The sequence below is a fragment of the Schistocerca serialis genome, chromosome 1, assembly GCF_023864345.2.
Source record: "Schistocerca serialis cubense isolate TAMUIC-IGC-003099 chromosome 1, iqSchSeri2.2, whole genome shotgun sequence".
NCBI lineage: Eukaryota > Metazoa > Arthropoda > Insecta > Orthoptera > Acrididae > Schistocerca > Schistocerca serialis.
This window is the reverse complement of record NC_064638.1, coordinates 187,256,630-187,265,597: the sequence shown is the minus strand read 5'-3', so window position 1 is coordinate 187,265,597 and position 8,968 is coordinate 187,256,630.

Here is an 8,968-nt window from a genome sequence, read left to right as displayed (position 1 = left end):
TGCGGACAACAACTACATTCCAACAATCCTTCGAGCTGGAAAGGACAAGGCACTGAACTTATATTCGGGGAGATAGCGCTTCAAATCCCCATCTACTAATAAATGTTAATGTTTTCTTTTCCCTAAATCGCTTAAGGCGAATACTAGAACAGTGCGTTTGAAAAGGACACAGCCAATTTCCTTCCGCATTAATCCACAATCAGAGTATGAGATACTGACTCTAAAATGCCTTCGTTCCTTCCACTGAACATAATGTTATTCAGCACATCTGGGACAACACAGTTCGAAATAAGAGTACTGTTTCTGGTGAAAAATGTTTCGACGATCGTGAACCCGACTGCACTGTTAAGTTGTTGAAGGAAAAGAATACCTAAGTAGCTACGTACTTCTTCGCTGGATGTCGGGAGTCTGGCGTTAGCTGTAAAGGCTGATTTGTCCGCTTTGTAACTCAGTCTCAATCCAAGGTTGTCAATCTGTAAGTGTTTTCGTCCATTTACACAAGCCTCCAGAAGGCAGGGTGAAGAGATCTGGTAATGGATTGTTTCAGTCTTCAACTTATCAAAGTTCCTTCACAAATTTATTCTAAATTTTACTATGGTCGTCGTATTGGCAAGTGTTGATTTCAAAAGATTTAATATCCTGTTGTCTTGACTCTGTTTGGTTAATGACTGGAGGAGGGAGTATCTCTTTGGTGAGTCGAAGGGCGTTATTTACACACTTAATATGCTTTTCTTAAAATAATACAACAATGAAGAATAACTTGCTCTCGCTCACGCTTCTCCTTTCCATGAAATGTTAACATATCAGCGAATGAGCGGAACTGAATTGAAAGTTTCTTTTATTTTCCTGTACCTCGTCTCACAGTTTCCTGCTGCAAATGATCACCCTTAACTACTAGCTTATCATTGTTGCGTTCAGACCATATGTCCCATTCTGACGTAGGTAACACAGTGATTCAAAGCACAACTTCCATGGCGTAAAAGCATCTCGACTCTTGTTTTCAAAATTTAATTTTGCTTCGTTTTTGGGTTCATGATAACAAGCGTTTAGTGTTGATCTCGGCGTTGGCCTTTGGTGTACTTCACACTAATTTGAACAGATTCATACTAACAAGGGAAATATCCAATCGCATCCCCGCAGGTTTAGGGGTAAGATGGCCCAGCGGAGAGCGCCTCAAAAGTTGAACACAGATCAAGCATCAGAATAGGAAGAACTACAAAAAAAAGTAACATAGAAACAGTGAACGGTCCCAGCTCAACATGTGCAAATTGGCAGACCTTGATTAGCCACGGTGTTGAGGTTATGTGAATATGGTGTTGGACGACGTAAAGGGGGATGCGTGTTCAAATCTCCCTCGTGCAGAATGTATACAGGGTGTTACAAAATGGTACGGCCAAACTTTCAGGAAACATTCCTCATACACAAAGAAAGAAAATATGTTATGTGGACATGTGTCCGGAAACTCTTACTTTCCATGTTAGAGCTCATTTTATTACTTCTCTTCAAATCACGTTAATCATGGAATGGAAACACACAGCAACAGAACGTACCAGCCTGACTTCAAACACTTTGTTACAGGAAATGTTCAAAATGTCCTCCGTTAGCGAGGATACATGCATCCACCCCCCGTCGCATGGAATCCCTGATGCGCTGATGCAGCCCTGGAGAATGGCGTATTGTATCACAGCCGTCCACAATACGAGCACGAAGAGTCTCTACATTTGGTACCGGGGTCGCGTAGACAAGAGCTTTAAAATGCCCCCTTAAATGAAAGTCAAGAGGGTTGAGGTCAGGAGAGCGTGGAGGCCATGAAATTGGTCCGCCTCTACCAATCCATCGGTCACCGAATCTCTTGTTGAGAAGCGTACGAACACTTCGACTGAAATGTTCAGGGGTTCCATCGTGCATGAACCACATGTTGTGTCGTACTTGTAAAGGCACATGTTCTAGCAGCACGGGTAGAGTATCCCGTATGAAATCATGATAACGTGCTCCATCGAGCGTAGGTGGAAGAACATACTGACGAAACTAAAATGAGCTCTATCATGCAAATTAAGCGTTTCCGGACACATGTCCACCTAACATCTTTTCTTTTTTGTGTGTGAAGAATGTTTCCTGAAAGTTTGGCCGCACCTTTTTTAACACCCTGTATATAGATCTTTTTCACAAAAATTATGAACTATACGTCCAGTCATTGACATGTCTGCTCGCGGTATTCCAGTTTGTATCTCTGTATTGGTGTAGCGTCCGTTTGCAATAACGATGATGATGTTTGCTTTGGGGCACTCAGCTGCTCGGTTATCAGCATCCGTAGAGTTTTCCAAACTTTGCTCAGATTAATCTCGCCACTTTCGGGAATAATAATGAAATGATGAGGATAACACAAACACCGAGTCATCTCGAGACAGGTGAAAATCCCCGGCCGCGCCGGGAAACGAACCCGGGCCCCATGCTAGGGAAGCGCGAACGCGGCCGCGAGACCACGAGCTGCGATCTGGAAATGCGGGCTGTTGACGTACATACCTCCTACTTGTTGTACTCAAGCACCACATCTTATGATTCTTGCATTCCGTTTTGGGAGTTTTGACTCTTTAATTTCCTCGTTGTAAAATAGTTCATACCCGTTTATCTCTTGTTTTTCTTTCTTTGAGAGGTGTATGCGAAATCTCGCCTGCTCTCACTATTCACCACATTTACTTGCTATGGGAATATATTCTTACCAGATGACACATGTTCTGCAACCAATGTATACGGTATGTATGACAATTGCCAAGACGGCAGAAGGAGAACAGACACTCCAATGACCGGACAGACAGTTCATAAAAGCACTCCGTCTTCAGGCCACAAGTCACCCATCGGAACCATCCGACACCTGTGTCATCCACAGTTGAGGATGTCAATCAGAAGGGCGCGTAGTCAGCTCGACTCTCCTGGCCGTTATGATGGTTTTCTTTGACCGGAGCCGCTACTATTCGGTCGCGTAGCTCCTCAATTGGCATCACGAGGCTGAGTGCACCCCGAAAAATGGCAACAGCAGATGGCGGCCTGGATGGTCACCCATCCTAGTGCCAGCCACGCCCGACAGCGCTTAATCACGGTGATCTCACCGGCCCACTGTGGCAAGACTGCTGGCACAGACAGTTCATAAATTTGTGAAAAAAATTGGGCAAAAACGAGATTTGAACAAGGATGTCCCGCTTAGCAGTTCAGTACCGTAACCATAGAAACACGACGCAGGGGTTCTCACAAACTGCACGAAGGTACACATCTTAAGCCTGGACCGTTCAATGTTTCTAATTTGGTCTTTTTCCACAGTTCAGTGAACTTCCTTCTTGTTTCCATGCTTAACGTATGTTCAGATTCTGACGGAATATCCATTGTTCCATTTTACCACTAAATATGAGGGAGCTGCGATAGGGTGTTTCCCGTGTCAGCACTTCGATCACATCCCATATAAATGTTGAAACGTATCATTGAACTGAGAGAGACAAACATTTTTTTTACTACGGCAGTGACAGATGTTTACGTAATTACACCGTTGGATAACTTCACACTTACGAAATTGTATTTTGTCTGTACTTTGTGAACTGTTCATATTTTTTCGGACCCATTGAGATATTATGAGAGCTTTGAATGATATATTTGGTATGGGATCACGATTTTTAAAGTACGTTTGAGGCAGATGACACTTTTGACATGAGCAGAGAATTTTTTTAGGTTTTGAAATTATTGGAGGAAGCTACGACGATTTTGAGAGTTGACTGAGGTGTTATGATGTTATTATTACGATGACTATGTGTATTATGCTGTTGCGGTATGTTTATGATCAATAAACTGATGCTATATGAGTTATTTGAGTATGCTACGTATCTGTTATGATGAAATATTGAAGAAGTGTCGACGAATAAGGTAAGGAATAATGAGTATATGAAACGTCCCCTTTGAACAATTATATACATGACTGGGCTTAAACTGACACACAATATTTTTTTTCTTTTTTTTTTTTAGCGCAACGCAATCTGACTTTCAAAAATCTCTACAAAAGAATGGCCCTGACTAACATTAACCTATACCTTTCACAAATCACTTACCTCACCAAAAATCTTCGTTACTCGAACGATTGCAATACAGCGAGCGCCACTACTGCCAGCTAAATAAAAGATTCAAAGTACTGAAGGCACTAACTGCTGATAGGCATAGTTAGCAAACGAAAGATTTTGATAGAGAACAAACAATGTATTTACCTTAATAGTCATAATTGACATACAGTCTTACAAATTTCAAAACTCCGCCATCTCGCTCCCCACATCCACCACTGCTGGCGGCTCACCTCCAACTCCGCAACGCTAGTCGCTGTTAAGATCCAGCTGCCTAACACTACAATGGCAGACAACAATGCAAACTAGCCACAGACTGCACACAGCACAGCCAGTGATTTTCGTACAGAGCGCTACGTAACGTTGCCAATAAGAAAACATAAACAGCCTACTTACAATGTTAAGTTACGAGACATGTCTACAACATCTGATACAATTACGGCATTTAGAAACAGGAAAATTCAATATAAAGCCAGGCTTTACACACCACTGGTGCGACTAACTGATAAGTTACGTCACGACCGCACTTATCCCCACCCAGAAAAGTTTGACGGTTCTCTACACCATGTGTAACGCCTAGTGTAGGAAATAATAGATAAGTCACGAAATAATTCTGTAATATTTTTGCCCATGGTAGCACCATTTTTGGATTTTGTAACTGGTCGGCACCACTCTGGTTCTATGACTCGCTGGGCTGATACACCGTACACTTCTTCTGGAGGAAATAGTCAGTATGCTCAGAGCGATGTCGTGAAACTATTCCGTGAAGCGATTTCTGGCTTTTTGACTGTAGAATGCAAGATACGACGGCCGACTGTAGCTGTAGTGGTATTGGGTCGTATGGGTGGCGTACACCGTTGGTGTTTTCGAAAGCGTGATTCGCTAGTGTTGAGTGTGCAGCTGTGGCTGTGATTTTTGACGCGTTGGACACACAGAACATTACGTCACCCGCAAGTACATATGGTTGGCACGTGTCAAAAAAGACTGCGATTCCATCAGGTACTAGAAACTGTTTCTTGTTAATTCTGTTGTCGTTTAGATCGCTGGAAACTGTTCTAACCTCTTGGTTAGATGAAATTCCCACTGTGAGATATTTTTTAAATTCATGTAAACTGATGTTGATATCATGTTGCATGAACTGTTTCAGTACGAATGTGTACTGGAACCAGCCACGTTGGGGCAGGATTGTCTGGCACCCATTCCAGAACCATCGACGTCCTTCTTAAAAGGAAAGCTAGTGGTCTTAACTGCTAAAAGTTTTACATAATTGTCAGCTTTTGCCAATTATTCTGAAGCTCCGTTTTATATATTTGCTATTACAAAATATCTTTGAGAGACCTAGTTTACAGCTGATGATGTGTTCATCTTGTTTCTGTGACAAGACACTTTTTGGCAATATTGTTAGTTCTTAAGTTATTTGTTTATTCGAGCTCAAAACGCGAAGTATTTCACTAACAAGGGAAACTCTCCACCGCGCAGAACTTACATTTAGTTACAAAGGGTCTCAGTGGATAGCCCGTCAAAAACTGAACACAAACCAAGCATGAAAACAGGACGGTGTACTGAACTGTGAAAAAAGAAGCAGAATAGAAAAGCGAACGGTGAAAGCTCAAGATGAGCAATGTCGAGACAATTACGAGAACCACACCGTCGTGGTTGTGTCTTTACGGTCGTGGACTAGCTAAGTGAGACATCCGCATTGAAATCTCCCAAGCGGCCCTTTTTCTTTCACAAAATTATGAACATTACGTCTAGTCATTGACGAGTCTGTTCCCTTCCTGTAGTCTTGGTAACTATCGTACTATACGTTGATAATACAGTACAATATTAGACATGTGGGAAGATTATATTGCCGTCGCAAGGACATGTGATCAATAGTGATAGCAGCCGAGGTGCCTCATAGACCACTCACAAAAATGAAATCAACAAATAAACGGGTTCTGTTACAACGCAGGAGTTCAAGAGTCAAAACTTCCAAAACGGAACGCAAGATTTGTGACATGTGGTACTTGTGTAGAACATTTAGGAGGTAGGTACGTCTGGAGGTACCTTCCTTACACATCGCTGATGGAAACGGATATTGCACCACGACCCAACGAACAGACACGTCAAAGACCGGTGGGCAGTTTATAACTTCGTGAAAAAAACCACATAATCACGACGCGGTATCGATTCACATCATCTCGATGTTGTACATCTTAAGGTTGAACAGTTGACTGTTTCTGTTTTGCTTCTTTTTTCACAGTTCACCACACCTCCTACATGTCTGTGTGCTTGATCCGTGTTCAGCTTTTGACAGGCTACCCACTGCGCCCTCTTACCACTAAACATGGGGCAGAGGTAGGAGGGTGCGGAGTTTCCCTTGAGAGATGCTCTGACCAGCGGACTGATAAGGCTTTCTGTTTCCTTATTTAAGTGAACGTACAGAATTCGTTTATTGGTAACTTAATCGCTCGATTCCATCCTTCCACCCACATGTCCACTACCGTCATACATATGAAAATATTCTCCATAGGATAATACACGGAACGTTCGTGAAAATGCATGTTTTTCAAGTTTTCCACCGCACGTTCATGCAGTAATATTTTAAGGGTTTTCTTGCTCCGTGAAGGTTTAGTGGCGACACAACTAGTATTGAAAAATGCTGGAATGAAAACCCTTACGTAATACACCACAGAACGAGTAGGTAGCGAGGCTACTGCAATATTGTAAGGAAAAAAAAGAGAAGTGGCATGCTGCCTCCAGTAGGTTTCTTGGCTCCAGAAATGCCAGCCCTCTTGCACCGCTCGCACGCTCCAGCTGGCTCCAGCCTTGATGAAGCCAATTTGTTCTCGTATTCCATCCATGCGGAGGGGAAGAAACACGTCACTTACTTATTCCGCAGAGGACGCAAACTAAATTGGCCCTCTTTATCTCGTGTTCCTGCGATGAGCATCTGAAATACGATGCTGTCATCGAATCCTCTGTTGCTTTGCATTCCAAATGTAAATCTCCACTCAGTTTTGCATGATTACTAGTTTAAAAGCGAAAAATCGCGTTTTTCCATTCCGTAGTTAAACCTGTCTCCAGCATCAAGCATCGCGAGAATATACAAGCAGTATTTCAAGTCCTGAATATACAAATATCTTCAGAACTCGCCTCGGATTCCAGAGCAGTGACAACAGCATATATAACATAACACACTGGAACACGTGAGGCAATACTCACCTTACGACTAATCTTAGAAGAAAGATTAAGGAAAGGCAAACCTACGTTTCTAGCATTTGTAGACTTAGAGAAAGCTTTTGACAATGTTGACTGGAATACTCTCTTTCAAATTCTAAAGGTGGCAGGGGTAAAATACAGGGAGCGAAAGGCTATTTACAGTTTGTACAGAAACCAGATGGCAGTTATAAGAGTCGAGGGACATGAAAGGGAAGCAGTGGTTGGGAAGGGAGTAAGACAGGGTTGTAGCCTCTCCCCGATGTTATTCAATCTGTATATTGAGCAATCAGTAAAGGAAACAAAAGAAAAATTTGGAGTAGGTATTAAAATTCATGGAGAAGAAATACAAACTTTGAGGTTCGCCGATGACATTGTAATTCTGTCAGAGACAGCAAAGGACTTGGAAGAGCAGTTGAATGGAATGTACAGTGTCTTGAAAGGAGGATATAAGATGAACATCAACAAAAGCAAAACAAGGATAATGGAATGTAATCTAATTAAGTCGGGTGATGCTGAGGGAATTAGATTAGGAAAGGAGACACTTAAAGTAGTAAAGGAGTTTTGCTATTTGGGGAGCAAAATAACTGATGATGGTCGAAGTAGAGAGGATATAAAATTTAGACTGGCAATGGCAAGGAAAGCGTTTCTGAAGAAGAGAAATTTGTTAACATCGAGTATAGATTTAAGTGTCAGGAAGTCATTTCTGAAAGTATTTGTATGGAGTGTAGCCATGTATGGAAGTGAAACATGGACGATAAATAGTTCGGACAAGAAGAGAATAGAAGCTTTCGAAATGTGGTGCTACAGAAGAATGCTGAAGATTAGATGGGTAGATCACATAACTAATGAGGAAGTATTGAATAGGATTGGGGAGAAGAGAAGTTTGTGGCACAATTTGACCAGAAGAAGGGATCGGTTGGTAGGACATGTTCTGAGGCATCAAGGGATCACTAATTTAGTATTGGAGGGCAGCGTGGAGAGTAAAAATCGTAGAGGGAGACCACGAGATGAATACACTAAGCAGATTCAGAAGGATGTAGGTTGTAGTAGGTACTGGGAGATGAAAAAGCTTGCACAGGATAGAGTAGCATGGAGAGGTGCATCAAACCAGTCTCAGGACTGAAGACCACAACAACGACACATGAACAGTTGAAATGGAAAATGTTGTAAGTGCCAGGTCTTTTTTTTTTTTTTTTGAAAATAAAAAAGGTTTTCAACGGTATGATATTCTCGGTACTGTCTTACACGTCCCAAAACTTATTCCTAGTGTCAAATCATGTTTCAAATATATAATACTGGAAGATGCGTCGTCTTTGACCCGAGCAGTGATTTCCTCTGTAGCTATAAGCGCTATGCATCTTTGTTGCGCAGGATTAACACACTATTGTTGAGTGAGCTTAACCTGTGAATCCATTCATGTAATTTCAGTGCATACAACTAAGTTCTTTCGTTTTGGGGATGTTGCTCAAACACCGTTGTCCATGCAAGCTTGCAAATTCTCGAAATGCAGCACGCTGAGTGTGTCTCGTACTCATCCATTTCAAGTAGCTACGAGATATTCTGACTCTGAAACAGGAGAATAGGAAGACGTCAATGTACTCAAATAAAGAGGTGTGCAATGCCGTACTTCACCTGAGTGACTGCCCATGTTTATCTGTTCTCATCAT